The following is a 26,776-nucleotide window of genomic DNA, read 5'->3' as shown; positions in this document are numbered from 1 at the left end:
ATGAATAAGTAAAATCTTTTTTAAAAATAAACGCATAAAAAATAAAAAGTACAGTGAGGATGGAAGAAAATGCTTCTGAGCACAGACTTTGGCCTGGGGGCTGTCAGTTTGAACTCCTATTTAGTTAGCTGGGAGAAGGATCAGCCAGGTGGGAAGTTCAGTCTCCCAACACTGCTGACTCCCCAGGAGGCCCTGGGGCTGTGCAGGAGAGATGGATACCACAGCTGCTCTTTCTTTTGTGGGCCTCACATTCAACAGTGACAGACTCTATGAATTCTAGCTGAGCCCTGAGAGGCAGGACCAACCATGGATGGACTGAGGGATATTCAGGGAAAGGAGCGGCAAGTTTCTCCAGGCCTTAAGACAGGGTCTTGGGTCAGCCATGATTACCAAGGTATGTAAGGACCTTAAGTTGCAGAGACTCCTCCTGCTACTTTTAGGAGCAACTTCTCATGTGTAGCTGATGGAGTGCTGACAGTCCACTGTCCCAGATGTTAAAGGTATCAAGAGAGGAACTAACATGGGATACAGTCTTCTTTCTCCTTTATCTTATCTTCTAAAAAGGAGAATGGCTTGCCAAAAATACCCCTCCTTCCTTCCTGTAATTCCAACTGGAGACTCATGTTGAGTTAATAAGTAGCACTTAACTGGAAGAATGTCAGATGATTCACTAGTCATTCACATTAGTATAAACTAGGACTTTATGAACCACTAGCTGCAGTCAGCCTAGAGAAGAAATTTGAGTTCATGTGCACTGAGGAGAAGGGGGTTCGAATAAAGCAAATTGGGATTTCTGAGGCAAAGGATGGACCTTAGGGACCCCCTGTGGGTGGATGAGGCAGCATGGGCACCCATCACCCAGAGTGGAGAGGGAAGGGTGTCAGGAAGTAGTAGGTGGAGATACAAATAATCCTACCTTCTCGATAGTCTCCAAACACCATTGCCCTGAACCTGGGGACTGAGTGGTTCCACATGGGCCCTTTATTTAGAATATATCTTTTACTGTCAAAAGAAAATGCTCTGTTCACAAAACTCTGACACCATATGTATGGGCTTTTCCCACACCAGCCCATTCTCCAGTTCTCTATGGACACCAGCTGGGTATCCAAGTGTGACATTAACTACTCCGGGTAAGCACAGACCTCGCAGGTTGAGGGCTCAGGCCCACAAGACTGTCCCTACTTCAAACACCAATCAAAAGCAGTGGGCTCCAAAAAAAAAAAAAAAAAAAAAAAGCAGTGGGCTCCCAGATTCTCCAAACTTCTGTCCAACTTGGCTACAAATCAGTGGTTCCCCCAACCCCTCTTCAGGTTGTTCTTTACTAGATGGGCTCACAGAACTCAGGGAAACACTTTATTTCCTGTTACCAATGTATTATAAAGGATACCGATGGACAACTAGTGATGAAGAGATACATGGGGCAAGATCTGGCAGGGTCCTGAGCGCAGGACCTTATGTCTGTGTGGAGTTTGGGATGCACCACTCTCAGCCTCACCAATCAGAAGCTCCCCAAACCCTTGCATTTAGAGTTTTTAATGGAGACTCATTACGTAGGCATGGTTAATTAAATCACTGGCCATTAGCAATTAGCTCAATCCCCAGCCCCACTTCTTTCCCCATTCCAATACTCTAATCACAGGGTTTGGTTCCCCTGGCTCATCCTGAAGCTACTCAGGGGCTTTGCAGTGAATAACAAGACACTCCTAACATTTCTATCACTTAGGAAATTCCAAGGGTTTAAGGGCTCTGGGTCAGGAGGCCCAAGGGGAATGATAATCATCACAGACAAAGACAAACCCTACAGGTGCAAATCTTTCCCCTTAAGGTGGCACTGCTAATGGGCACATAGGAGTTTTTGATGACAAATCCAGCAATCTGAAAGGCAAAGCTTAACCCCATTAGCAATGTCCTGGGAGATACAGATGCTGACATTATCTTTCAGGCCAGTGTCAGAGTAAAGGAAAGAAAGTGAAGAATGTTTAGTTAAAATATGAAGTCTTGATCTGATATCTTGGGAGGAAGCAGTCTACCTCCATGGCAGCTGCCTCTCTTCCTTGTCAATTTGATTTGGAGGTTTGCATCATCTGCGCAGGGCCAGATGTCAGGTGGAGCCTTCTTTGAGATGTATATTCAAGGTGTAAGTTCCTGAAGTCTGGCTGCCATCTGAGTAGTGAGGAGGACCTGGTTTAATTCCTTCCAAGGAGATTCAAGGGCAGTCTCTATTTTTACTGATTCCAAATCAGAACAGTAGGAGTAAATTGGAAACATTGTCTGGAGAGTTGTAACCAGATTTTCAAGGAAACTAAAAGAATTCAGGATCCAGTCCAAATTGTTTTCCTGGACTATTTTAAAAGTTTATCTTATTTACATCTATTCAGTTTACTTGTTCTTCACAATTATGTTTAGACTACCCACAAAAAGCTTTATAAAAGATTAGACAAAGTCTTTATTTCAAGTTATTTTTTGCTGACAACTCTTAAAAATAACATGAATTTATTTGATTAGGAAACCTAGGTAGGCTAAAAGCTGTATGTCTAATTTACTGAAAATTATCCTAGACCACATGAACTTGAAAAACATTAGTATTAGTTCCTATTATATTTCAGAGATTTAGAAATGCTTTATTTATAAGTGTTTCTTTTTAAGTCAAATAGAGCCATTTGCAAAGTAATTTTAATGCCATTCAGAGGTAGAAAATATCACATATGTACAATAGACACACATAAGCATATAGAGGCCTATGGCTATTGTTTTTAAATTGAAAAGGGTATGATCATAAAAACTCAGTAGCTTATTAAAAAAAACAAACAAACAAAACAAAACAAAACAAAAAAACAAAAAAAACAAAAAAACAGTTGGATCCAAACTGTTTTCTGGTCAGGGGAATAAGCTAAGTTTACCTGATCAGAAGGCTAACAATATTTGTGGAGAAAACAGGATTTTTCACTCATCTAAATTTTAAATGACCTTTCCCCCTTTTGTTTCACTTCCAATAAGAATTACTTCACTGAGGCTTATCTTTTAATGTTTTCATTTCAAAGTCAGGGAGCAAATGCAGGTTCCCCCAAGAAGGAGCTTGGTTTCCTGAGGCTAATAATTTACAAACCTTTTGAGATAGAGGGGAGGTTTTGGAATTGGTAAAAGGAACAGGTGAACTTTGAATGGCCTCCAAAGCTGCATTTCTAGTTTTGTAAAGATCAGAAAGAGGACAGTTGCTTTTGATTCCTCAGAGAACTGGGGTGTGGCTTGGATGTTAAGGACTGCCATACCCATCAATCCATGTTAGAACGTATTATTGTCCTGGCTTTGGTTTTAGTTTTCCTTTGGCTCTGAAGGGGAAAACCTAGCAGTTATCAGGAAAGCTCTGAGTCTCATTGAGTTTGGGAGGAGTTCTCCGAGGGCCCTCCTTCAAAGGTAGATATGGGAGTGATTATAACGTCATGGCCTTGGTGGACTTTTGTTTATGATTCGATAGAAGCAATTCAGACAGAGGATAACTAGGATGAGTATTCCAATAAAGGAGGATATTAGGTCAGCCTTTTGCATATAGTGTCAAGTACCTCTTGTGCCTTTTTAAGTGATCAACTTTCAACGAAGCTACTTTGGAAATTTTGGAGCTCTAAGTGCACCTCTTAAGCGATCTTGTCTACCTGGAATGTTTCCCATTCTGGCCATCGTAATTCTAGGCTGTCACTCCCTTGAGGGCTGGCAGCAGTTTGGTAGGACCCTGGCCGCAAATGAGGCTTAATCCACATTTCTGTGCAGTCAACTGTAGCCTCAGATGCGGTGCGACTCCCATTTCTGTCCAGCCTTATTTTGGGGTTCCTAACCTGACGCCACCTAACCAGTTCTCCAGGACACAAAACAAGCTTAGGAAGATCGTGCCGTTTTTGTGGGTACCTATAGCTGTAGGGCTATAGCCCTTAGATAAGGGGCGGGACTTAACCGGCCTGGGAAGCCTGGAGACAGACCTCCGGCGGGCGGAGGCCGCGGGGCGACCACCTGTGTTGGTCACTGTCCCAGACGCCACAGGAGGTTCCCCCCCGGCTCCCATCGCTGCCAGCGAATCTGTGAAGCGACAGAAATTCAACTGGGTAATCCAAAAGATCAAATTGGCTGTATTGAACGATTCATGAAACAGGTGGCCCCCCTCTGGCCCATCTAAAGGAGCCCCGTGGAGCTGCAGCCAAGGTTTTTCAAGGTAGAGGGTGCGAAGAAGAAGTTACTAGCAAAGAATCCGTTGCTTTAGGCAAGCTTGCCCCCAGCTTGCCCTCCTTAGGGGAACACAAGGGGTCTGTCGGTAAATTTCCCAGTACTGCCCGGAAAAACTTGCCTGTTGACTGGCTGAGGGATACGTCCCGCCAGGGGCTGGGGGTGGGGGCGAGGGGGCGAGGGGGCAGGTGAGGAATCAAGTCTCCATTATATGGGGCCCTTAACATAAGTGACTCCATTTAGGACCTGTCGTTTTCTTTTTTAATAACATACATATCAGGAAATAGTTGGTACTTGAAATATGGCCCCTGGCCGGGCAGCGCTGGCATGGCCCAGAGTTCCATAGAAGGCAGTCTGACTTCTGCAGCGTTCTCAAGGTGTGGTGCCGGCTTCCAGCATCAGCTGGGCCTGGAAACTGCTTCGAAATGCAGATTGTTGGATTCCACCCCAGACCTAGTGAATCAGACACTGGGGGTGGCGTCCAGCCGTCTGTGTTTTAACAAGCCCGCCAAGGGATTTGAGTTTGAGAGCTGCTATACTCTATATTTGAATGAGTAGACAGGACAGTACAAAAAGCATGGAAATGTCTGCATTCCAGAGCTGATTTCATGTTGCTGTCTGGAAAAAGGAGTGTATCACCTTCCCAGCTGGGCTGTGAGCATCCATCAATGCAGACATAGTGTTTTCATGATGACAGTCTCACACCCCCGTGGTAGGTGTTAGTGTCATTGCCACTGTCTGATACAGGTTCTGGCATTGGGCTTTTTTTGCCTGCTTCCCCACGACACCTCCACATATATTTGCTCCCTCTGAAGCAGCTGCACACAGACACACTAGTGAAGAAGACCCACAGAGGCAGGATGACACAGCCATGAAGAGCTCTGTAACAGACACAGTCGCCCCATCAGGCCCCCCCACACTGGCTGTGGCCATTTACCTGTAGGTTCTCAAACTTTCTCTGGGCTCAGATTCACAGATGTGGGCTCCTCCCTCCTCAGCGAAAGCCTGGGGAGAATGAACTCAAACTGTGTCGTTGGTATGCACTGCCATTTGCCAGAGGAAGAGAAGAACTAGCAGAAGCAACATGACTTTTACTAAAGGCCCAGCATTTCAGGGAAGTCAGCTGGTTTTGTTGTTGTTGTTGTTGTTATTTATTTATTCATGAGAGACACAGAGAGACTGGCAGAGAGAGAAGCAGGCTCCATGCAGGGAGCCCAATGCGGGACTTGATCCTGGGACCCCCGGATCACGCCCTGAGCCAAAGGCAGACGCTCAACCACTGAGCCACCCCAGGCGCCCCGGGAGCCGACTGTTTTGATGCCACTCCATGGGTGCAGCCCAGCCTTCCTCTTTATTCAATGACTTTTTAAACTTTATGTTTCTTTTCAGAGATGGCATTCCAGGCATTATTCTAGGCACTTTACACCCATTCACTTACTTAATCCTCTCGCTATCGTATGCCCATTCTACAGATGAGGAAACTGAGGCATGGACAGGTTATGATACCTGCCTAGGGTCACGCAGTTTGTGGATTCTGTAGTGGTTCCGTGGTGATGGCACTTCAACTGGGAAGGAATTTCAGAGATGGGACCTAGCACCCTTGGGGCTTTAAAGTGCTGACCCTGTGAAATGAGAAATGGGCCCCTCCCCCCTCCCCACTTTTCAGATCATGGTCCCTGTAGTGGATGCTTATTCGTTGAGATGTGAACCCGACTCTGCTTTCCATGCTGCGCACCCACAGCTGTCCCTTTCGGAGAGCCGCCTCTCAGAGTTTCCTGCCTTGTACAGTGAGCATCGTTCTTCTCAGAGACCACCCTGAATACATCCTTCACCTGAATTGGGTTTTGTAACTTGCTGCAGCCAGGGAGAAGACACCAGAAGAAGCATGGGGGTAGGAAGGGAAGTCTCAGTAAGAGGGACTTGGGAGGGGTTTGTTATAGGATTTGGGTTTGTGCTGGCTAATTCCAAGGAACGAAGGGTTGCAGAGGTGGAAAGAAAAATCCAGGATACTTAGCTGAATCTGAATTTCAGATTTAGCATATATAGAGGCAATGCATTTTATGCAATACTGGGAACATGCTTATACTAAAAAAAAAAATGATCCATTGTTTATCTAAAATTGAAATTTGACTGGGTATTCTGTATTTTATCTGGCAACCCTGAATGAGGATTTGAGTGTTATCAGGAAGCTAGGACAATTTGGTTGATTGAGTAACTTAATAATTTTTATCTAGAAGGCAGGAGGAATGAAGGAAGCCAGAGGTAGCTGCGGTGAAGCAGCCAGCACTCAGTGTCGGAAGAGGGGGCCATTTAGTCATTTTTGTGGTTTGGGCATCCTGTGTTCTGTCTTGTTTCAGACCTGGTGGCTAGTGGCCGTGTTAAATCCATGTGTTGACATTCTGTGTGCATTATTAATGTTCACTTGGAAACAAGCCAGAGGCATTGCTTACTTTTGCATTCAACTTCCAGATTCTGTAGTTGTTTCAGAATGTCCCCAGATGCTAATGTCTCAAAGATGCAGCTCACTTGAGGTCTGCTCCAGGACAGCCAGTTCAGTTTAAGCCACTTGTTCTCTGAAAGTATTTTTTATTGTTACACCATGGGTGGAGGTGGGACTGGCTGGCTCCCTACAATGCACGGGCTGCCCCCCACAATAAAGAACTATCTGGCCCGAAATTTCCATCATGCTGAGGCCAAGAAATCCTGGTCTTCCATGTATATTAGGAAATAACTTATTTCTGAGGTCTCTCTGACTATCTCTGGGGTGTGCCTTCTGAAACTAAAGGAAACGAAAGCAAAAAAAGTGTGCATGTGTATTTAGCACCCACTATCCTGAATTGGCATCCTGTGGGACTAGCTTGGTGCCTGGCATTTCTTTAATAGTAGGTGTTCAATAAATATGCTGAATGCATGAAAAATGTGTAATGTGTATATGTGTGTATTATATATGCATTATTCATTTATTCAGCACCCACAGTGACAGGGCTGGTCCTGGGTACTGAGTCTGCAGAGATGGGGGAAACATAACAGAGAAACCTGAGCTTGAAGGATGGGGAGGAGAGGCAGGGCTGCCTGTGCGGATGCTTGGGGAGGACTGGCATGCTGGCTGGACGAGGAGTTGGCAGTTAGTGCAGTTGGACACCATGAAGGGTTTTGAGGAAGGGCAGCCCTGATGGCTCAGCGGTTTAGCGCCACCTTCAGCCCAGGGCCTGATCCTGGAGACCCGGGATTGAGTCCCATGTCAGGCTCCCTACATAGAGCCTGCTTCTCCCTCTGCCTGTGTCTCTGCCTCTCTATCTCTCTCTCTCTCTCTCTCTCTCTCTCTCTCTCTCTCTGTCTTTGTGTGTGTATGTCTCATGAATAAATGGGTGAAATCTTTAAAAAAAGAAAAAAAAGAAAGCTCACTTGGGATTAGTGCTCTGTCTGTATTCCATTAACCAAGAAAACAGAAGTGCAGCCCAGATCTTGCCTGGGGTCCCTCAAAGGACCCCGAGCCACCTCCCACTCAGTCCACTTGCAGCTGGCTTGCTGGTGGTACCCTGCACCTTGTCCATGTACCCAGGAGTTACCTTCCCTCCTCACTCTTTCAACACTCATCCCTGAGTCTCCTGATCCCCTCTGGTTTTCTTTGCCTCAACTGCACCTTCTCATCTTTATTGTGCACAGTGTCTTGGTCTCTCTGGAGTCTTGAGCTTTATTTTCTCCTTTTCAGTACCTTAGTTCGAAACCGCACAGCAAACAGGAGGCTGGAGCTGACACCTCACTTTTAGAAGGCGGTAAAGGAAGAGAGACTGTAAACTCTTACTTATTTGTTGTTAGGCCTGCTCCATACTTTTGAAATAACCCCTGTACCTGAAAGATGTGGTGAGAACTGGAGAGGAACAGCAGAGGAAGGGTGACAATTGGGACAAAGTCAGCAAACTGTGACCCAGCAAACACCTGTTTTGATCATTGGGACACAGCCACACCTATCCCTCTATGTATTGTCTACTGCTGCTTCTGTTCACAGCTGCAGAACTGAGTTCCTATGGAGACTATTGCCTGTGAGTCCTAAAATATTTTTTTCTCTGGCTCTCTATAGAAAAAGTCTGCTGACCGCTGACTTGGGAGATAATTGCATTTTTGCCACCCAATTCTCAAAGTCAATCTTGGGGATGGGTAGCCATGTCTTCACTAACAAATGAACAGATGCATGCACTGCCCATAAGAGCTTGGTTTCTGAGGGCTGGGCCCATTCTCTTTTTTGAATCACACTGCCTGCCTTATATGGGTTGTCAGAAACAGCTAGAATAAATACACCGGAGATTTCAACCTCTGATACATACAGGGGCCAGGTGGATTATGTAAACCAGTAAAGCCAACCCAGGCGAAAGTTGACAAATGGCAACAACAATTTGGCTGTTAGTACTAGGAACACTAGGGAATAGTGGAGACTGCAGCAAACTGAAGAGTAGATGTCCCACACCAAGAGGGTGACATCACCAGGATAGCACAGTGTTTCTAATTTTCAAGAAGCTAAAAGCCTTTGAACTTTTAAACTTGGGTTTTTGTGTAGATCTCCTGATTTTTGCATGAAATACACTTTATGTTTAAACGTTGGAAGCATTTTAACCATAAAGGTAGGACAGACCCATGTGAACAAGTTGGACAAAGCATAGCTGAGTATGTCTGGAGGTCACCAGGGACCTCTGATACCTGACATACACATTGGACTGACCATCAGAGCTTCCTCACAGCTCTAGATAAGGCAGCAGAGGGTTTTCCTGGGCACTCACCAGGAAGAGTTCCGTATCAGCCATCAGCCCTGACTTCCGGTCAAGCCTTCAGCTGGACACTCAGAGCAGCCTCAGACTCCACTTATCTGCAGAGGGAAGGAAGTGCCCACGAGTCAAAGAGGATACAGAAGTCAGGAAGGCTGAGCTCCTAGAGGAGGAAGATGGGTTCTAGGAGAGCTGCAGGGTCTGAGAGGAAGCTACTAAGTTCATCCTGGGTACAGCCAATACAGGCTTAGCAGGGGTGCACATGTCAACCTTTTCCAATGTAATGAAGCCCAGTTTTACTTTTAGTACATCAAAAATGGGTATCCCCTCGATACAAATCAAAATTACAATGGTAATAACCTTACACCATTGGCTACACAGAATGTGTAGCCACACCAGAATGGCTAAAATCAAAAACACAAGAAACAACAGGTGTTGGCAAGAATGTGGAGAAAAAAGAACCCTCTTGCACTGCTGGTAGGAATGCAAACTGCTGCAGTCACTCTGGAAAACAGTATGGAGGATCCTTAAAAAGTTAAACATTACTATTTATACAAAGAATACAGATGCTAATCCAAAGGGATACATGCACCCCTATGTTTGTAGCAGCATTACTTACAATAGTCAAAATATGACAGCAGCCCAAGTGTCCATTGATCAATGAATGGATAAAGAAGATGTGGGGTATATATACAATGGAATACTATTCAGCTGCAAAAAAGAATAAGACAAATACAATATGATTTCACTCATACGTGGAACTTAAGAAACAAAACAGATGAGCAAGTGGGAAAAAAAAAGAGAAAGAGACAAACCGAGAAACAGACTCTTGGGGCACCTGGCTGATCAGTCAGTAGAGCATGCCACTCTTGATCTTGGAGTCATCAGTTTGAGTACCACACTCAGTGTACAGCTTATATAGAAAAGAAAGAAAGAGAAAAAGAAAAGAGACTCTTAACTATAGAGAACAAACTGATGGTTACCAGAGGGGAGAAGAGTGGGGGGATGAGTTAAATAGTTGATGGGGATTAAACTGCTCTTTTCATGATGAGCATCAAGTGATTAAAATAAGAACTTTAAAAAAAATGGGAGAGGTACTGTGGAAAGGTCATGGGTTTGCAAATCTGAGAATCCTGGCTACCAGTACCAGCTGCTTGCCAAGAGAAAACTCTCAGAGCCTCAGTTTCCTCTGCAAAATGGGACTAAAAGTCCCTGCCTGTCGCACCAGGACTATGTGAAGATTAGATGATATGATGTATAGTATAGTACCTGCTGCAGAGAAGGCCACTCTTTAAGTGGTAGCCAACATTGGCTAAAGCTAGCAAAGTGTATCTCTTTACCTTTCCTGAGGTGTGTGAAATGGACTTGCTGAGACTTCCCCAAAGTTAGGACAGCTTCAGCTTCTCCACCATCACATCCATAGTGCTATCTTTTCAAGACCTGACAAGAGTCATCCAAGGATTATGTTAGGTTCTGTATGTAGGACCTCTAGAAAGACTTTGGACATCAAAGCAATGGGGGAAAACATAACCCACTGGAAACTAGAATAACGCTGTGGAATGAATTTCTCATTCCCAGCATGCAAGTGAATGAGTTTTAGGAACAACTCAAGTAACCCAAAGACATCATTTATGACTAAGTACAAAGCTTTTCAGAATCCAGTCAAAAAGGCAGAAATTACTCCCAGGCAGAAGAGATGAATGTTCCACCTTCCCTTCTCTTGGAGAGATTGTAGTCATTTGTTGAGTACCTGCTGCAGTTGACCCGTGAACAGCTCGGGTTTGAAATGTGCAGATCCGTTTATACATGGAGTTTTTTCAATACGTGTATTATAGTGCTGTAAATGTACTTGCTCTTCCTTATGATTTTCCTAATTACATTTTCTTTTCTCTACTTCACCGTATTGTAAGAATACAGTATATAATACCAAATGTTCATTGACTATGTTAAGGCTTCCAGTGAACAGCAGGCTATTAATTAAGTTTTGGGGGAGTCCAAAATTATACTTGGATTTTCAACTGTGCAAGGGAGTCAGTGTGCCAACCTGTGTTATTCAAGGGTCAACTGTATTCGAAGGAGCCAGACTTGAGATGTGGGCAACAGAAAGAAATACACACAGGGATCACTGTGCTTGCTGCCATGTTTTTGCTAGGAATCTACCAGGGGACATAAAACAAATACACCTGTCACCAGAGCAGTCCATTCTATAATCTCCTCTGGGCTACCTTCACTGTCTCCTCCACCCCAGACACTTACCCCACAGTCCTTTCCTGCCCTACCCCCAAGACCATATTAAATGCATTTAGAGTTTCCCAAATACTGAAAAATTTTGATCCACCACCCTTTATTTGTAATTCAAAATAGATTTTTATTTTTCCCGAGAGACACAGAAGTTAACTCTGATGAAAGAGTTAAATTTCTTTTTTTTTTTTTTTAAATTTTATTTATTTATGCATTCATGAGAGACAGAGAGAAAGAGAGAGAGGCAGAGACACAGGCAGAGGGAGAAGCAGGATCCACACATGGAGCCTGATATGGGACTCGATCCTGGGAATCCAGGATCACGCCCAGGGCTGCAGGCGGCGCTAAACCGCTGAGCCACCCGGGCTGCCCAAGAGTTAAATTTCTGATGGAATTTAAATTGTTTCCTTTCTGGAAACATGGTAGCCCGAGTGCTGGGTGAGGCCATCAAAGATGAGCATTTTTTTTAAGTTTATTTCTTTTTTTTTTTTTTAATTTATTTCTTTATAATATCTACATCAATGTGGGGCTTAGATTCATAACCCTGAGGTCAAGAGGCCCATGCTCTATTGACTGAGCCAGCCAGGGGCCCCAAAGATGAGCATTTATGAGTATGTGTGTGCTTCCAGGTGTTCCGCGCTGCTGGCCTGGGCTGACTGTGGTTGTGGTTCTCATGCCCACGAACGTGCTGGGCAGCTTCCTTATGCTATTTCCCTTCTATCCTCCCACCAAGTTACCCCTGCCCCTTTCCCAGATGGCCCCATAGGTCCTACAAGTGGGGGGATCCTAAGCTGGCCTTCTTACCAGGCATGTGTGGTTCCAGGGCTCAGCAGGTAGCTCAGCAGGCCTGCCCGGTGGCCACTGCCCAGTTGGCTCCACTGGGGGCTCTGCTGGGTGTGGCTGGCATGCACAGGGGCCGTGGCTCAGCCAGGTGTCCAGGCTCAGCAGCCTTAGACAGGAAGAGGTTCAGTCTGCCTCAGCTAACTTCCTCTGGCTTGTGTTCCAAAGGCAAAGGGATGTAGATTTTTGAGGACAAGGAACATAGCTTACTGAGCTTTCCAAAGGACAGATTTCCCAACAATAAGAATGTGATAGTGAGCTTTGGAGATGTGCTAGCAGGAATTAGGGAAGTGGTTCCTGGCAGCTGGGTTTTCATTCTTGTGTGCATCGTTTTAATATTTTTCCCCCTTCAGGCTAGGTAGAGTAGAAGAAGGAGGTTATTGATATAATTTACAGAAGAGTTGTAAGAGTAGCACGAGCAATTCCTTGTATTATATACTTTCATGTATGTATGTATAATTTCATGTATATATATGTGTGTACTATATAATTTCAAATATCCATAGAAGTTACAAGAATAATACCAGGGACTCCTCTATACCCATTTTCCCAGTTCCAGATTCCCTAGTTGTTTATATTTTGTCCCATTTTCCTGATCACTCTCTTTCTCTCTTTATTCTTTCTTTCTTTCTTTTCTTTTTTAAGTCGGCTCCTTGCCCAACGTGGGGCTTGATCTCACAAACCTGAGATCAAGAGTTGCATACTCTAGCGACTAAACCAGCCAGGCACCCTCTCTTTCTCTCTTTCTACATATATACATGCACAAGCAATTGTATAAATATGTAACTATTCCATAAATATATAAGTTTTGCCTCTCTATATGTGGTCATATATGTAATATATTTTCTGACCCATTTGAGAACTCAGTGGAGACATCACACCCATTTAAACCCTTCCATGTGTATTTCCTAAGAGCAAGGACATTCTCTTACATATTCACAGTAAATGTTCAAAACCAAGCAATTAAACATGGCTACAACACTGCTCTAGCCTACAGTCCATTATCAATGTTTGGTGATTGCCCAGTTATGTCCTTATGGAATTTCTTTTCCTCTCATTCTGGATTCATCCCAGGTTCACATGTGCACTTAGGGGTCATGATTCTTGAATCTTCAAATGACATCATTTTATTCACTTTATTATTATATGTTTAACTTTTTGTTTCAGTGTGACATACATGTAGAGAGTGCTCACATCAGTATCCAGCTTGATGAATTCTCACAAAGTCAACCTGCCTGGTGCTGGTTCTAAATGGCGCTTTATGTATGATGTCAAAAACATCAATCCCTTGGTCATCAGAATAGACGATTCTCAGGAGGTGAGCCCAGTGCATGGATGTGCAGCCAACCATGGCCATGGGGCAGGTGACGTGGGCTGGCAGTGGCATTGATCAAAGGACCTGCAGGGCTCTCTCTTCAGCTCTTACTTCCTCACCCTGCAGATGTCTGTGGCCCCCTGCTCCCTTTTCAGAGTATCCACTTGTATTTTGGTGATTAAATTAAGCTGAACATTAAAAGCAGATTCTAGTGTTCCAGACTTCACTCCAGAAGTCTTCCTCCATCCCTTCCATTAACTGACCTAAACAAAAGTCTGGCCATAGACAACTTTCTCATCTGAACCAAAATGCACTGTTACAAACAGGACAGGAGCTGCAGACATTGCTCATAGACACAAAAGAGAGACACATGGGGTTCCACCCAGCTCTCCTGCTCCAGGCCGATGCTGCTTTTTTTTTTTTTTTTTAAGATTTTTATTTATTTATGAAAGACACAATGAGAGACAGAGGCAGAGACATAGGCTGAGGGAGAAGCAGGCTCCCTGCAAGGAGCATGATGTGGGACTCCATCCCGGATCCAGGGATCACACTCTGGGCCAAAGGCAGATGCTCAACTGCTGATCCACCCAGGTGTCCCCAGGCCTATGCTTCTGTGGGTGGGCCAGGTCTTTCCCCTTGGGCATCTTAACTCCACTACCTGACCCCAGAAGGCCTGTCCAACATGAGAAAGAATCCCAGGATTCTTTGCTAGGATGATAGTTCCTAATCTATGTGTGTGAACAGCAAGCCTTTCTTGTCCATTCCTGAGTGTCTGGTGTCATCAGGAAACAGGAGATGTCAAGATGTGGAAGAGGCATGGCAGAGGGGGCTGCTTTTTGCGCCTCCCTCCCATCAAGAGGCACCACCTGAATGTGCCTGCACACGGTTAGCCCTTAGTCCATATCTATATGGGATCAGTGAAAACACTGTCAAGAGGGTTACTCTGCTTTACATTTCATGCCTCTCTTGTGCATTGCTTTAGGTGATCGTTACCTTCTTAGGGGAACCCAGAGTTTAAAGAATGCTGCTGGGTTACTATAGATCATTTCCTCCAAAGATGGTTTCTACAGCATACATTTACAAAAACTCTGATACCCAGTTGTCTGACTTTCATAGATTCTGAGGCAAAACAAACACAACATAAAATATACAATTTTAACCATTTTCAAGTGAACAGTTTGTGACATAGAACAGCTCACAGTGCTGCAATCTCATTGTTGTGCCAATATGACTACCATTCAAATCCAGAACTTTTTCATCTTCTGGAGCTGAAACTCTGACCCTATTAAACACTAAGCCCTCCTCCCAGCTGCTGGTAAGCACCATTCTGCCTTGAAATGACCCAGACACACAAAGACAAATAGTGTAGGATTCCACTCATATGAGATACCTGGAATAGTCAATGCATGGAGACTACTATCTACCCATGCTGTGCGTTGACATCATCAGTGTCCCAATGTGTACTTTCCCACCATCAGGAAGATTTATCTTTGCAAATTTGCACCGAACAGCTGCTGTTGTTTTATCTGTAGCTAGGCAGCTCAATTAAATTAGTGGACTGAATTATTAATATAACAATTGCAAGAATTGATTTCACCAGTATATGTTAGGCATCCCTTATGTGGCCAGTTGGACAAGATGCCGAATATGCTGACATCAAAAGCACTGGTTTTATCCTCTGGGCTCCCATTAGAACCTTGTTCCTTGTATAGGCTTTCAATCAGGCCAAGGAGTTTGTTAGAAATGTGGAATCCCAGGCCCTACCCCAGACCCAGGAGTCAGAACCTGCATTTTAATGAACTCTCCAGGTGATGCATGTGCATGTTCCACTTTGAGAAATACTGGTCTGGTGGATATTTTCTGTTAGTTTTATTTGTAATGGTGATAAGAGAGTTGCAAACCTCTTTATCCGTGTGTGTGTGTGTGTGTGTGTGTGTGTGTGTGTGTGTGTTAGAGGAGATGAGACCAGGTTAGCATTGAAACACTGTGTCCAAATCTGGTCACACAAACTAAACCAAAACAGCCTTGAAATCATCTGCACCCCCATATACCCATTATGTGGGAATACTAGGGAGAGGTAAAGGCCCTGAGGGCTGGTGAAAGCACCTGGATGTCTAACGTGGAAGAAATAGCCTAAGAGGTTGTGCTGTGAATTTATAGCAAAAAGAAAAGCATTGGTTGGGTTTTCCAGTAGCAGATTCAGAGACAGTATGTGAATACCAGTAGACTATTTTGGAGGTGATCACAGGGACTCAGGTAGAAGAGTGTGACAGAGAAGGGAAGGCAGCCTCTGGGGCTTGGTCTTAGAAAACTGTGTAGTATCAGTGTAGTCCCTCCAGGGGGAAGAGGCTGGGGTATGTATGAACCAGATGTCACCCTGCTCTGAGTTCCTCTGACCAGAGTATCCACAGGCCTTGAGGAGAGTCTTCTAGGTATTTGCAGAGGAAAGCCATCACAGGCTACCGGAGCAGTGGCCTCCCAGGGTTATGGGCAGGGCACTAACCATACCTGCTAGCATATCCTATCTGAAATCCTGAGTCCAGGCTGCCTCCACGGACCTATGCATCAAAGCTCCAGTTCCAGATGAGGAACAAACAGAACTTTGGCATTTTAACAAGTTTCAAAGCCTCAGTGATTCATTGCCTCAGAGTTATTAATCATCTTCACAAGACCAAAATGACCGGCCTTCACATTTTCTAAAAGTCCAAATTCCCTTTTCATAATCCCTCCACCTTCTTCCTTCCCTAAACTAAATATATGTGCTCAGAGTACATTATCATACTCAATTTACAGAAAATAAGTTTTTAAGGTTCTATTTCAAAATTTTCACTTTAATGTTGCAAGTCACAAATTCATGCTTCCTCTTCAGTTCTCTCCCCTTTGAATCTTTACTCCATGCATTCCTAGTAGCTTTTTCATGGTTTTGTTTTTATTGCAATTAAAACCAAGATTCTGCATACAGCAGTTATTGTCTCCAGAGGCCATGTCAGCATCCTGATAAGTCAGCATTTCTTTAAGAGTTTCTGCAGAACATTGCTTCACTGAAATAGTCATCAGCAAAGAGTAGTAGGGCAGTAGGCCTGTGGAATCCTGCACGCCCCGTTGTTTTCCTGGTGGCCCACTCTGCACAGCAGCATCTTAAAGGTTCCTAGGAGCCCACCATGACTTTGTTCAAGTGAATGTTTAACCTGATTTCATTGGATGCTTCCAGGCATCCAATTTGGAAATCCCACCTGCTCACATCTTACACTGATGGCATTGGGCAAAAAACTCTTGGGGAAGTGCTAATTTGAACATATCCCTGGACTCTCTTGGCATTTGACCTTGGTAAGCACTTGGAATGGGTTGAATAGCAACAGTGGGGCACCGGAAATTATAGCTCAGAGCTTACTCCCTTTTTTTGTAACTAGAAAAAAAAAAAAAAAGAGAGAGAGAGAGAGAGAGAGAGAACACTTCCCTATATATAAACTGATGTTTTGGAATGAGGAGGGCCTTCTATTCCATATTGAGGTCAACCCTGGCAGGCAGCTGAGAGGATTCATCAAAAAAGTTTGAATCCACCTACACTGTGTAGGTGTGGTGCCACTCTTCTTGGTAAGGCCCTGGCCTCAGGAAATGAGGAATGTAATTCTGTACCTCAGCCATGGCCATTGGCAGGATATCTTATTTCCTTTGTTTTATTAAGGCCTACACCAACCAGCTGATGTATCACTGGCTCTAGGTTTGGCAAATCTAAGTACCTGTCAGCAGAGTAGTAGATCACAGGGCCCACATGCTCTCAAGAAAATTTGTCTAATTACTGTGCGGTTAACTCCAGTCTCTACATATGAATCCCACCCATTGAATTACTCTTTTACTTCTATTTTTCCTGAAATGAAGATAGCTATTTTTCCTAAGGGAAGAAAAATATGCTTATTGCAGAAAAACTGAAAAATATAAAGAAGGAAGACAAGATTACCACCACTAATTGCTCCATCTGGAAATGAGCCCTGTGTTTATGTGCTAAGGCATCTGGAATCTTGCTCTGTTATATTACACAAATCCATAGATAAATATATTACATAAATGGGCTCAGAGAATACATGCTGTTTTGCATCTTTTCTTCCACTTAATAATTTATCACTATATTGATATACTGACATGTATTATACATATCAATAAATATATAACAGAATCACCATTTTAAAATTTATTTTTGAGATAGAGTTGACATATAATGTTATGTTTTAGATGTACAACATGGTAATTCAGCAATTCTATATAGTACTCAGTGCTCACCACGATAAGTGTAGTTATCATCTACCCTTATATCACATTATTACAATATTATTGACCATATTTCCTATGCTGTGCTTTTATCTTCAGTACCTTTTTATTTTATAACAGGACGTTTATACCTCTTAACCCTCTTCACCTATCCCACCCACCTGTCCACCCACCTCCCCCTGACCACCATCAGTTTGTTTTCTATATTTAAGAGCAACAGAATCGCTATTTCAATAACTATGCAGTATTCTAATATATTGCTATACCACACTTTAACCAGTCCACTGTTGTTAGATATTTAGTCCTTGTTCACTATTATGAATGATACTGCCTCGAACATCCTTTACTATATGTCTGATTATTTCTTTGAATCAATTCCTAGAATTAGAAATGCTGAATCCAACAGTTTTCATACATAAATTGATGATGTATACATTCAGATTGTCTTCCAGAAAGGGTGAGTCATTATTTCTCCTCCACTGCTTGTAGAAAGCCCAGTGAAGCTCAGTAGGAAGCTAGAGGTGATAAAAGGGAAGTGAATGTGACAACATTCATGCCACTGCACCCTGAAATGCACAGAACGATGGCTGGTGATCAACAAGAATTTGAGTCAGAAGAGGCATTAAAAATTCATTGATCTCTTCATTAGTTTTTATTTAAATTCCAGCTAGTTAACATACAGTGTAATATTAGTTTCAGGTGTAGGATTTAGTGATTCAACACTTCCATATGACATCCAGTGCTCATCATGATATGTCACTCCTTAAACCCTATCACCCATCTAGCCCATCCCCCTGCCCACCTTCCCTCTAGTAACCCTCAGTTTGTTCTCTATTAATAGTTAAGAGTCTGTTTCTTGGTTTGCTTCTTTCTCTCTCTTTTTTCTCCTTTGCTCATTTGTTCCTTAAATTACACATGAGTAAAATCAGATGGTATTTGTCTTTCTCTGACTTTTTTCACTTAGCAGTATACGCTCTAGTCCATCCACATCATTGTAAGTGGCAAGATATTGTTCTTTATAATGATTGAGTAATATTCCACTGCATATATATACTACATCTATTTAATGCTTGAGGAAGCTGAATTCCAGAGAGGTTAAGGAACACTTCCTCCCTCATGCACACAGAAAGCCTGGGATCCACAATTGGCCAATGTCTTAGAATGGCCCTCAACTTCAGAGATAATTTCCAAAAGTCAAAACTGTAATTCTCATACAAATACTTAGTGACTGTGTGTCAAAGATTGATTTAAATCATTAAAGAAAAAATCAACAGGATGTTAAAGCTAATTCCAAATGGCAGAGACTGATAAATAGTCATTGGACAAAAGAATCCCGTGTTGAACCAGCTGTTACATCCACTGTTAGCCAGCTCTGTGTGTCTAACTTTGCAAGGTTAGATGTAAGCTTGATACTGCTAATATTCAACAGTTTTTTGGCCTTCAAACAATTGCAATTTCATTTGGCTCAACCTAATACAAAAATGGCTAAAGATGTCCAGGGCAATAAAATTAAAACCTTTTTTTATGTTTTCTGCCAAAAAAATATCATTTGCAACTTAACAATCTTCCACGTGTTCCGCATCTGACTGTCCAGAGTTTGGGCTTTAATCAAAAGAAAAGAGTGAAACAAAATGACGTTCCAAGTGATCCTTAGGTAGGTTTCTTAACTATGCCTAACTATGACTTTGAAAGAGAACTTTTTTATATTGAGTTTTGCATAGTTTTGTTAACTGTAGGAACAAACCCTTTGTGGCTGAACTGATGTATGGATGGACAAGGTTGATCTCAGTGGTAAATCCACCCAAAGCTCTGTTGGCCTTGGAGGTCCTCTGAATGCTTGAAGGCCAAAAGGGCACCACATTCAGATTTTAGTGCATATTTCCATGGCAATGGGCTTCGACCTTTATGTTTCTCAGCGACCAGGGGGCAGAAGGACCTGTTCAAGATGCAGAAATCTGCTCTTGCCAGGCTTCCAGCCATGGTCAAGGTAGAATGCCTTTCATGAGAGCCCTATCACCTGGACAGGATGCCAGAAGGAGCCCAGAAGGCCTGAGTGCCTGCTGGTCATCTCACCAGCCCCCATTTTGTAAACTCCAAGATGCTAATCCCCCACACAGCAGGTTTGTCACTGATAAGACAGCCAAACAAGCCACTAAAAACCTCAGGCTTCTCCAACTTGAGCTCCATGAAGACATAGATCAGCACATTTGAGTTCCAAGAGTCACTGATTTCTAAATGTATCATCTCTGAAAACATGTGTATGCTACAGTCAGTGGTGTGTCATAATTATAATTGGCAGCTCTTTTTTTTCTTGATGACATATAAAATAAGAGTGTGCCTTATAATTAACAGTACCTTCAATTTGATACAGCATACTATGTCTTTGTTTTTCTTCCCCCTTGCAGAACCTAATGCTTACTACATACTCTATAAATATTTTGTAAAAATATAAAGAATCAAATGCAAAACCGGATTTAAAATACAAATGCTGAAACTAACCAGGACTGTAGCAGACATCAGTGCTGACTCTGAGAACTCTGTCCTTTGTGGCCCTTCTGCCATTTAGCTTATTACTTAACGTTAAAACTCAAAACCACAAGCAGTAGGATGGTGATAATCTGTAACTTCTGAGTCCTTGAAGAATTTAACACAATACTGGTCTCAGTCAACTGACCAAGTAAATTAGGACCTCAGCAGAATGACTGGTCAAGATGTGGCCACACAAGTTGCTTCCATGTTTCATATATTGAACTACCGACGCTGTGTCTCTTTAAAAAACTCCCTCCCTCCCTCCACCACGGATACACTAAATTTAAAGTTACATCAGTGTTTGCAGAATCATTTCAAATATGGTGAAAAACAAAACTCAAAAAACTCTGAGCTCAGCCTCTAGAAGTTGCACAGAATGAGCAGCACCTATACCAGCACGGTCCTCCCAGGCTCTCACAGACTCTGTGTACTTGGTGTTGAATATCTGGTGATGTAGAGCCAATTTGGGCTTCTCTTAGATGCCAGTAGAAGCAGTTTACAACTTAGTCATTAGAGGGATCATGTTTTAAAGCCAATGGCTTCTGCTCCATGAGAACTTAACAGTGGATCAGAAAAGAGTGCATTCCAAATTGAAGCCACATAGATGGTTGTTGATGGTGAATGGTTGAAAAAGCTTGGGCAGTGCCTTTTAATGGCTATTACCATGTCAGTCACTTCCCCACCAGGTCCAGCTGAGCTTCTCATGGACTGGCTAGAGCTCCACCCACTCCGTGTCCTGATTTAGCCCTGGTCTAGGAGGAAAATGAACAGGGAAGTTATCAAGAGGAAGGCAGAGGGGGAAGAGCACTCATTCATTCAACAACTCATGTGTGCCAGGGACTGGCCTGAGCCCCAAAGATACAACAGAGAGCAAAAAGATGTGGTTCTTATTCTGGAAGTAACATCTAGGTGGGAGCATCTGAGAGAGCCTCTGGCTCTAGAAATAACCCACAGGCAGGAATATCCACTTCAAATGGTGAAAGAGGCCAAGAGTGAAGATTGGGGGCTATCTTAAGTCTGATTCCTCAGAAATAGGTGCAGAGCTAAAGATTTGTATCAAAGTGGCTTATCAGGAAATGCTCCCAAGAGAAACTCAAAGTGGAGTGGGGCAGCAAAGAGGTCAGACAAGAGTCCATTTCAAGCAAAGTCCCTCAAAGAAAACTTTGGCTCCATCTTAAAGGGAGCTTGGGGACAGTATAAGTCTCACCTCTCAATTGTCTCCATCAGAGGAGAAGTAGCTGGGGCATTTATACCTCAGCACCTATCTGTCATTAGTCAAGGACTGACTCTGGGTCCTTTTTGGTCTCTGTGCGCCAGACAGAGCAGGTTCTGGCTATCTGAAAGCCATGCTTTGGCAAGGGCGTTGGGGCTGGCTGTGTAAGGCCAGGTTCCCTTCTCCCACTCTTGAGAAGCATTAAGGTTCCCCCTCTGGTGGAAGCGTTGGTCTCAGGAGAGGCCACAGTGCTGCCTGATATTGGTAGGGGTTTTCAAATCTAAGAAGGTCCGAGAGGCTAAAAGCTATGAAAACCTGATCCTTCAACATCTTGAAGTATACCCAGAAGATACCAATGCACACAAAGGATACCAGGTCTTGAATTTCTTGGAAATCTCCTAATTTCAATTGTTTCTATCCACTTTAAGAACACTCATGCTTGTTAGGCCCCAAGAAACCCCATGGAATTGAAGTGCCCCTAGGGGCATAGCATGTGGACATCTCTCTCATGAGCATTGTACAAGGAGCTGTGTTCCCCAACAGATACAATCAGCCAACACATCCTGCTACCTTAATCCCACTCTGTACTTCCAGTACCCTCTGATTTTTTGTTATGGTGAGCAGTGTAACCTGGTAAGCCTGCTCCCCACCAACAACATTTTTATAATGTGTATCTGGGGGGATCCCTGGGTGGCGCAGTGGTTTAGCGCCTGCCTTTGGCCCAGGGCACGATCCTGGAGACCTGGGATCGAATCCCACATCGGGCTCCCGGTGCATGGAGCCTGCTTCTCCCTCTGCCTGTGTCTCTGCCTCCCTCTCTCTCTCTCTCTTTCTGTGTAACTATCATAAATAAATTAAAAAATAAAAATAAAAAAAATAAATGTGCATCTGCTGTGGACTTTGCTTGCATCACCTCCATGGACTCTTAAACTGCCTCAAGAGGCAGGTCTCAACATATCCTCAATTTACAGATGAGGGAATTTAAAGAGTCAAATGATTTATTCAAGGACACATTGCTTGAAGCTGCAGAGTCAAAGGAATTCCAAGCCAGTCATTTAGCCAAATTCTGCTTTTAAATATTAGATTTGTTCACTTGTGTTTGTTTCCTGTAAGTACTGCTATTTAGGAAGCACAATTCAACTGAGTAAACTTGAAAGTCTAATTGGCCAACAGTTTCTGAATGGGCCAGCATCTTGACCAGCAAGTAGAAAGGAGCTCCAAGGAGCAGTACAACATGGGAGACCTGCAGAGGCAGAAGGGAGTAGGGACAAGGACATGATAAAGAAAAGAAAGATTTGTTTCAGGCTGGGTCACCTTCCTCTTGGGGAAGGGCTTGGGTCTGTCCTTCAGTTTACATTACCACTGTTGATTAGGAAATTGCAGACTGGTTTAAAATACCACTCCTGGGAGAGTTTGGAGCTGCAGTTAGGTTAGGCATTAAGTCCTGGTTTGCGACATGGGGCTTTGCACAAGTGACTCCATTTGGAGCCTCGTATTTCTATTTTTAACACTGCTCTTTTTTTACTTTGAGCTAAAAACAAAAGGTTATTAACATCAAACCATTTGTTTCACTTTACTCAGAGGATAGTATGGGGGTGTGTTGCTTATCACCTTTTTCTGTATGTAAGTATGTGGAGGTATTTTTTTCTCTTAACTCCAAAGTAGAATAAAAAGATAGAGGAATAAGAAGATAGTGAATGTTGTTTTTTAGTAAATAGGAAGGTTCTGGCTATGATCAGGGGATGTTTTGAATCAGCAAGGCTAAGATGAATTATTGCAAAAATGCTGTTGAGTTCATTTGCTCTCCATTTGGAATAAAGAAATCAAGGGCAGAATTCTGTCTTCTGCCTCACAGGTCATCCCTAACCTTTGGGCATGTTTGAAGGTGACAGCCCTCTGGCACATTCCTTAGCCTGTAGAAGGCACCTTGAGGCAGATATAGCCATCCCAGAGTCCAAGGTTTAGGGGTTTGGAGAACTAGCATGGGCCATATTAGAGTTATCCCTCCCCTCCTTGTCCTGACTTCATACCATACAAAAAATTATGCTCCAGATAAATAAAAAAGCCTACTTATAATAATATATTATATGTAAATGGGCAAAACTACATGTCCGTCTCAGCAGAAAAGAGGGGAAATTATTTATAACTTCAAGATAAGAAATGTCTTCCTAGGGGCGCCTGAGTGGCTTAGTTAAACTTCCAACTCTTTTTTTTTTTTTTTAAGATTTATTTATTTATGATAGACCGAGAGAGAGAGAGAGAGAGAGAGAGAGGCAGAGACACAGGAGGAAGGAGAAGCAGGCTCCATGCCAGGAGCCCGACATGGGACTCAATCCTGGGACCCCAGGATCGTGCCCTAGGCCAAAGGCAGGCGCCAAACCGCTGAGCCACCCAGGGATCCCCAACTTCCAACTCTTGATTTCAGCTTGGGTCATGATCTCGGTGACCTGGGATTAAGCCCCACCCACATCAGGCTCCATACTCAGTGTAAAAACTGCTTGGGATTCTCTCTCTCCCTCTCCCTCTACCCCTCCCCTGCTTACTCACTCTCTCTCTAAAATAAATGAATAAATCTTAAAAAAAAAAAAAAGAAAAGAAATGTCTTCCTAGACAAGAGTCAGTAAACAAGAGCCAAAATGAAAAAATTTTGATTCTACTAACATTAAAAACTTAAGGAGATTAAAAAACAAAAAGAAGTATGAAAGAAAATCTTTTAAATAAAGAGAAAAGCCAAGAAACTCCAAGATGGGCAACAGATAAATGAGGAACAATTACAAATGAACAACAAAAATAGAATCTGAGCAAACCACATTAAAACAATAAGAAGCCACTTATACTCATCAGATTGGCCAAGCTTAAAAGTTGATAAAATTAAACACTGATAAATGAAGGAAACACTTCCAAAGATAATGGAGCAGAATAGTCTGGCACAGCCACCTGGAGAACAATGTGGCGCCACCTCATAACCTCTTACATGAATGGAGCCCAGCGTTTTCTGTGAGGTTCCCCACACAGTACACAAAGATGTTTAACACAGTCCGCTTGTGACAGCAAAACACTGGAAATGACCTAAATGTCAAGATAGAATGGCTACATGGTATATCCTTATTATATCCCCATGTGGTATGCCCCTAAGGTGGAAAACCATTCTCACTTAAAATGAATGAACTAGGCAGAATGGCTAAAAGAACAACTCAGGAAACAATAGATGTTGGCGAGGATGCAGAGAAAGGGGAGCCCTCTTACACTGTTGGTAGGTATGCAAACTGGTGCAGCCATTCTGGAAAACAGTAGGGAGATTCCTCAAAAAGTTGAAAATAGAGCTACCCTACAACAGAGCAATTGAACTATGGGAATACTATTCGGCCATCAAAAAAATGAAATCTTGTCATTTGCAATGACATGGATGGAACTAGAGGGTATTTTGTCAAGCAAAATAAATCAGAGAAAGATAATTATATGATTTCGCTTATATGTGGAATTTAAGAAACAAAACAGGAGTATAGGGGAAGTGAGGAAAAAATAAAACAATGAAATCAGAGAAGGAGAAAAACTGTAAGAGACTCTAAACTCTAGGAAACAAACTGAAAGTTGCTGGAGAGGAGTTGGGTGGGGGGATGGGTTAACTGGGAGATGGACATTAAGGAGGGCACGTGTAATGAGCACTGGCTGTTATTATGCAACTGATCAATCACTGAACCCAACCTCTGAAACTAATAATATACTATATGTTAATTAATTTAATATAAATAAATTTTTTAATGCAAAAAAAAAAAAGAATGAGCTAGGGCTTCACATATCAATGTGGATAAATCCCACATTTCACTGAGTGAAATCAGGGAACTACAGGACAATTCATCAGTACAATTCCACTGGGTAGAAAAAGCACAGAATGATACCATTCAAGAATGGAGTACACAAAACTGCTAATAGTGGTTACCTCTGGGTAGGTGAAAAGGATTATGGGTAATAGTCATGGGAGATTAGCTTTAACTACAACAATTTGTGTTTTTCAATGAGAATGTATTCATATATTATGTTTACAATTACAGCTAAATTTCAAAAATATAAATGCAAACACTCTTGGGGGATGTGACACACAAAATTTAGAAAGCAAAAAAATAACAGGGTTTTGAGATGCTCTACCATCATTTTCTAGACAGTCTTCTGCAAGTGGAAGGAAGGAGCCTTCATTATTTTGTTTGTTTGTTTTTGTGGCGACAGTTCCTGGGGGCAGAGATCATCTGAAGGTTCGAAGGTCAATAAGGAGCCCATTAGTGTACAGACTACTTTAGAGGAGCCCCAACATGGGATGTGCCCACCAGACCATGATGCTCCCCCACCTCAACAGAAACAGACAGGAAAGGGATTATTTGGGTAATGTGGTTTTTCATGACCTGGAGGTAGGTCTAATCCCACAGGGTTGATGGGACTGTAAAGGTTCATCACACCCCAAGGCCAAGTTGATGCACTGGAGGACTAGAAATTCCATAGCTGAGAGCTAAACACTTGACTTTTCCTATACCCTAGGTTTCAAGTCTTTGCCATATCTGCAGCACATCCCTTTTCACACCATGATAACATTCCTAGTTCGACTTGCTATTTGAAGAAGGCTGTATCAGAACTTGCTCGGTAAACACTTTCTCCTTTTCATTCAGCTTGGCCTTCAAGAGAATTTTTCTCCTTTATCTAACCCTAAAAGAAAGAACACAAGATTTGGAGTCCCTCCCCTTTCCTTTCCCTCCCTCCAGCCTCCTGTGCGAGCAGGAATGGTGGCATCAAGACTTCTGTCCCCAGTCAGGGAAAAGAGGCATCTAGTGGGCAGATGTTGAGATTAGAGACTCCACAAACACTGGCCTTTTGTAGGTCAGGTCTGCCCCAGTAATGAAATAGCCTCTTTCCAGGCTAGGAGATGCCTGTGTCTATTTGAAGTATCTCCTAGTATCACTCTGCTTCATGGCAGTGCTCACAGTTAATAAAACAGAATTTAAATAGGACAAGAACTGTGAAGCATTTAGGTGCTTGTCACAGTGTGTTTTCATCTCACCATCCTTTTTAACCCTCCAACAGTGCTTCCCCCGGGACGCCTGGGTGGCTCAGCGTTTTAGCGCCTGCCTTTGGCCCAGAGTGTGTGAATCCTGGGATCGAGTCCCAGCCTGAAGCCTGCTTCTCCCTCTGCCTGTGTCTCTGCCTCTCTCTCTCTCTCTCTCTCTCTGGGTGTCTCATGAGTAAATAAATAAAATCTTTAAAAAACAAAACAAAACAGTGCTTCCCCCTAGTAGTATAAGCCTTTAGCATCAGGGATCTAAGGTGTGTGCCCAGATACGTCCAGGACCCAACCAACAGGGTGTCAGAATGGGATCTGAAGGCAGCCCAAAGTTGTTGCACTCACCACTGGTC

General features: G+C 43.1%; 1 protein-coding gene and 1 long non-coding RNA gene across 13 annotated transcripts in view; one reads left to right on the top strand and one right to left on the bottom strand.

Moving 5' to 3' along the window:
* The window catches only part of RIN2 (Ras and Rab interactor 2), a 216,975-nt gene that overhangs the window by 120,429 nt on the left and 69,770 nt on the right, over positions 1 to 26,776 (top strand). Inside the window, exon 1 of one of the 10 annotated variants that reach the window (XM_077872007.1) lies at positions 3,964 to 4,094. The exons of 8 other annotated variants lie outside the window; for them this stretch is intronic. The gene's annotated coding sequence lies outside the window, so the exon portion shown is untranslated. Of the gene's footprint in view, positions 1 to 3,963; positions 4,202 to 26,776 lie in introns of those variants that run through there. One more of the 10 variants, XM_077872006.1, reaches the window with a different exon arrangement.
* LOC144297860 (uncharacterized) overlaps positions 1 to 26,776 on the bottom strand; it is a 50,157-nt gene that overhangs the window by 3,887 nt on the left and 19,494 nt on the right. For 2 of the 3 annotated variants that reach the window (XR_013364758.1, XR_013364757.1), the window contains exon 3: positions 8,988 to 9,073. This is a non-coding gene — a long non-coding RNA (uncharacterized LOC144297860). Of the gene's footprint in view, positions 1 to 8,987; positions 9,074 to 9,591; positions 9,684 to 10,312; positions 10,413 to 26,776 lie in introns of all 3 variants that reach the window. The other variant, XR_013364759.1, reaches the window with a different exon arrangement.

This window comes from Canis aureus, chromosome 26 (genome assembly GCF_053574225.1).
Source record: "Canis aureus isolate CA01 chromosome 26, VMU_Caureus_v.1.0, whole genome shotgun sequence".
NCBI classification, from domain to species: domain Eukaryota; kingdom Metazoa; phylum Chordata; class Mammalia; order Carnivora; family Canidae; genus Canis; species Canis aureus.
Note: the sequence above shows the minus strand (reverse complement) of the source record. Positions and strands in the feature narration are given on the sequence as shown.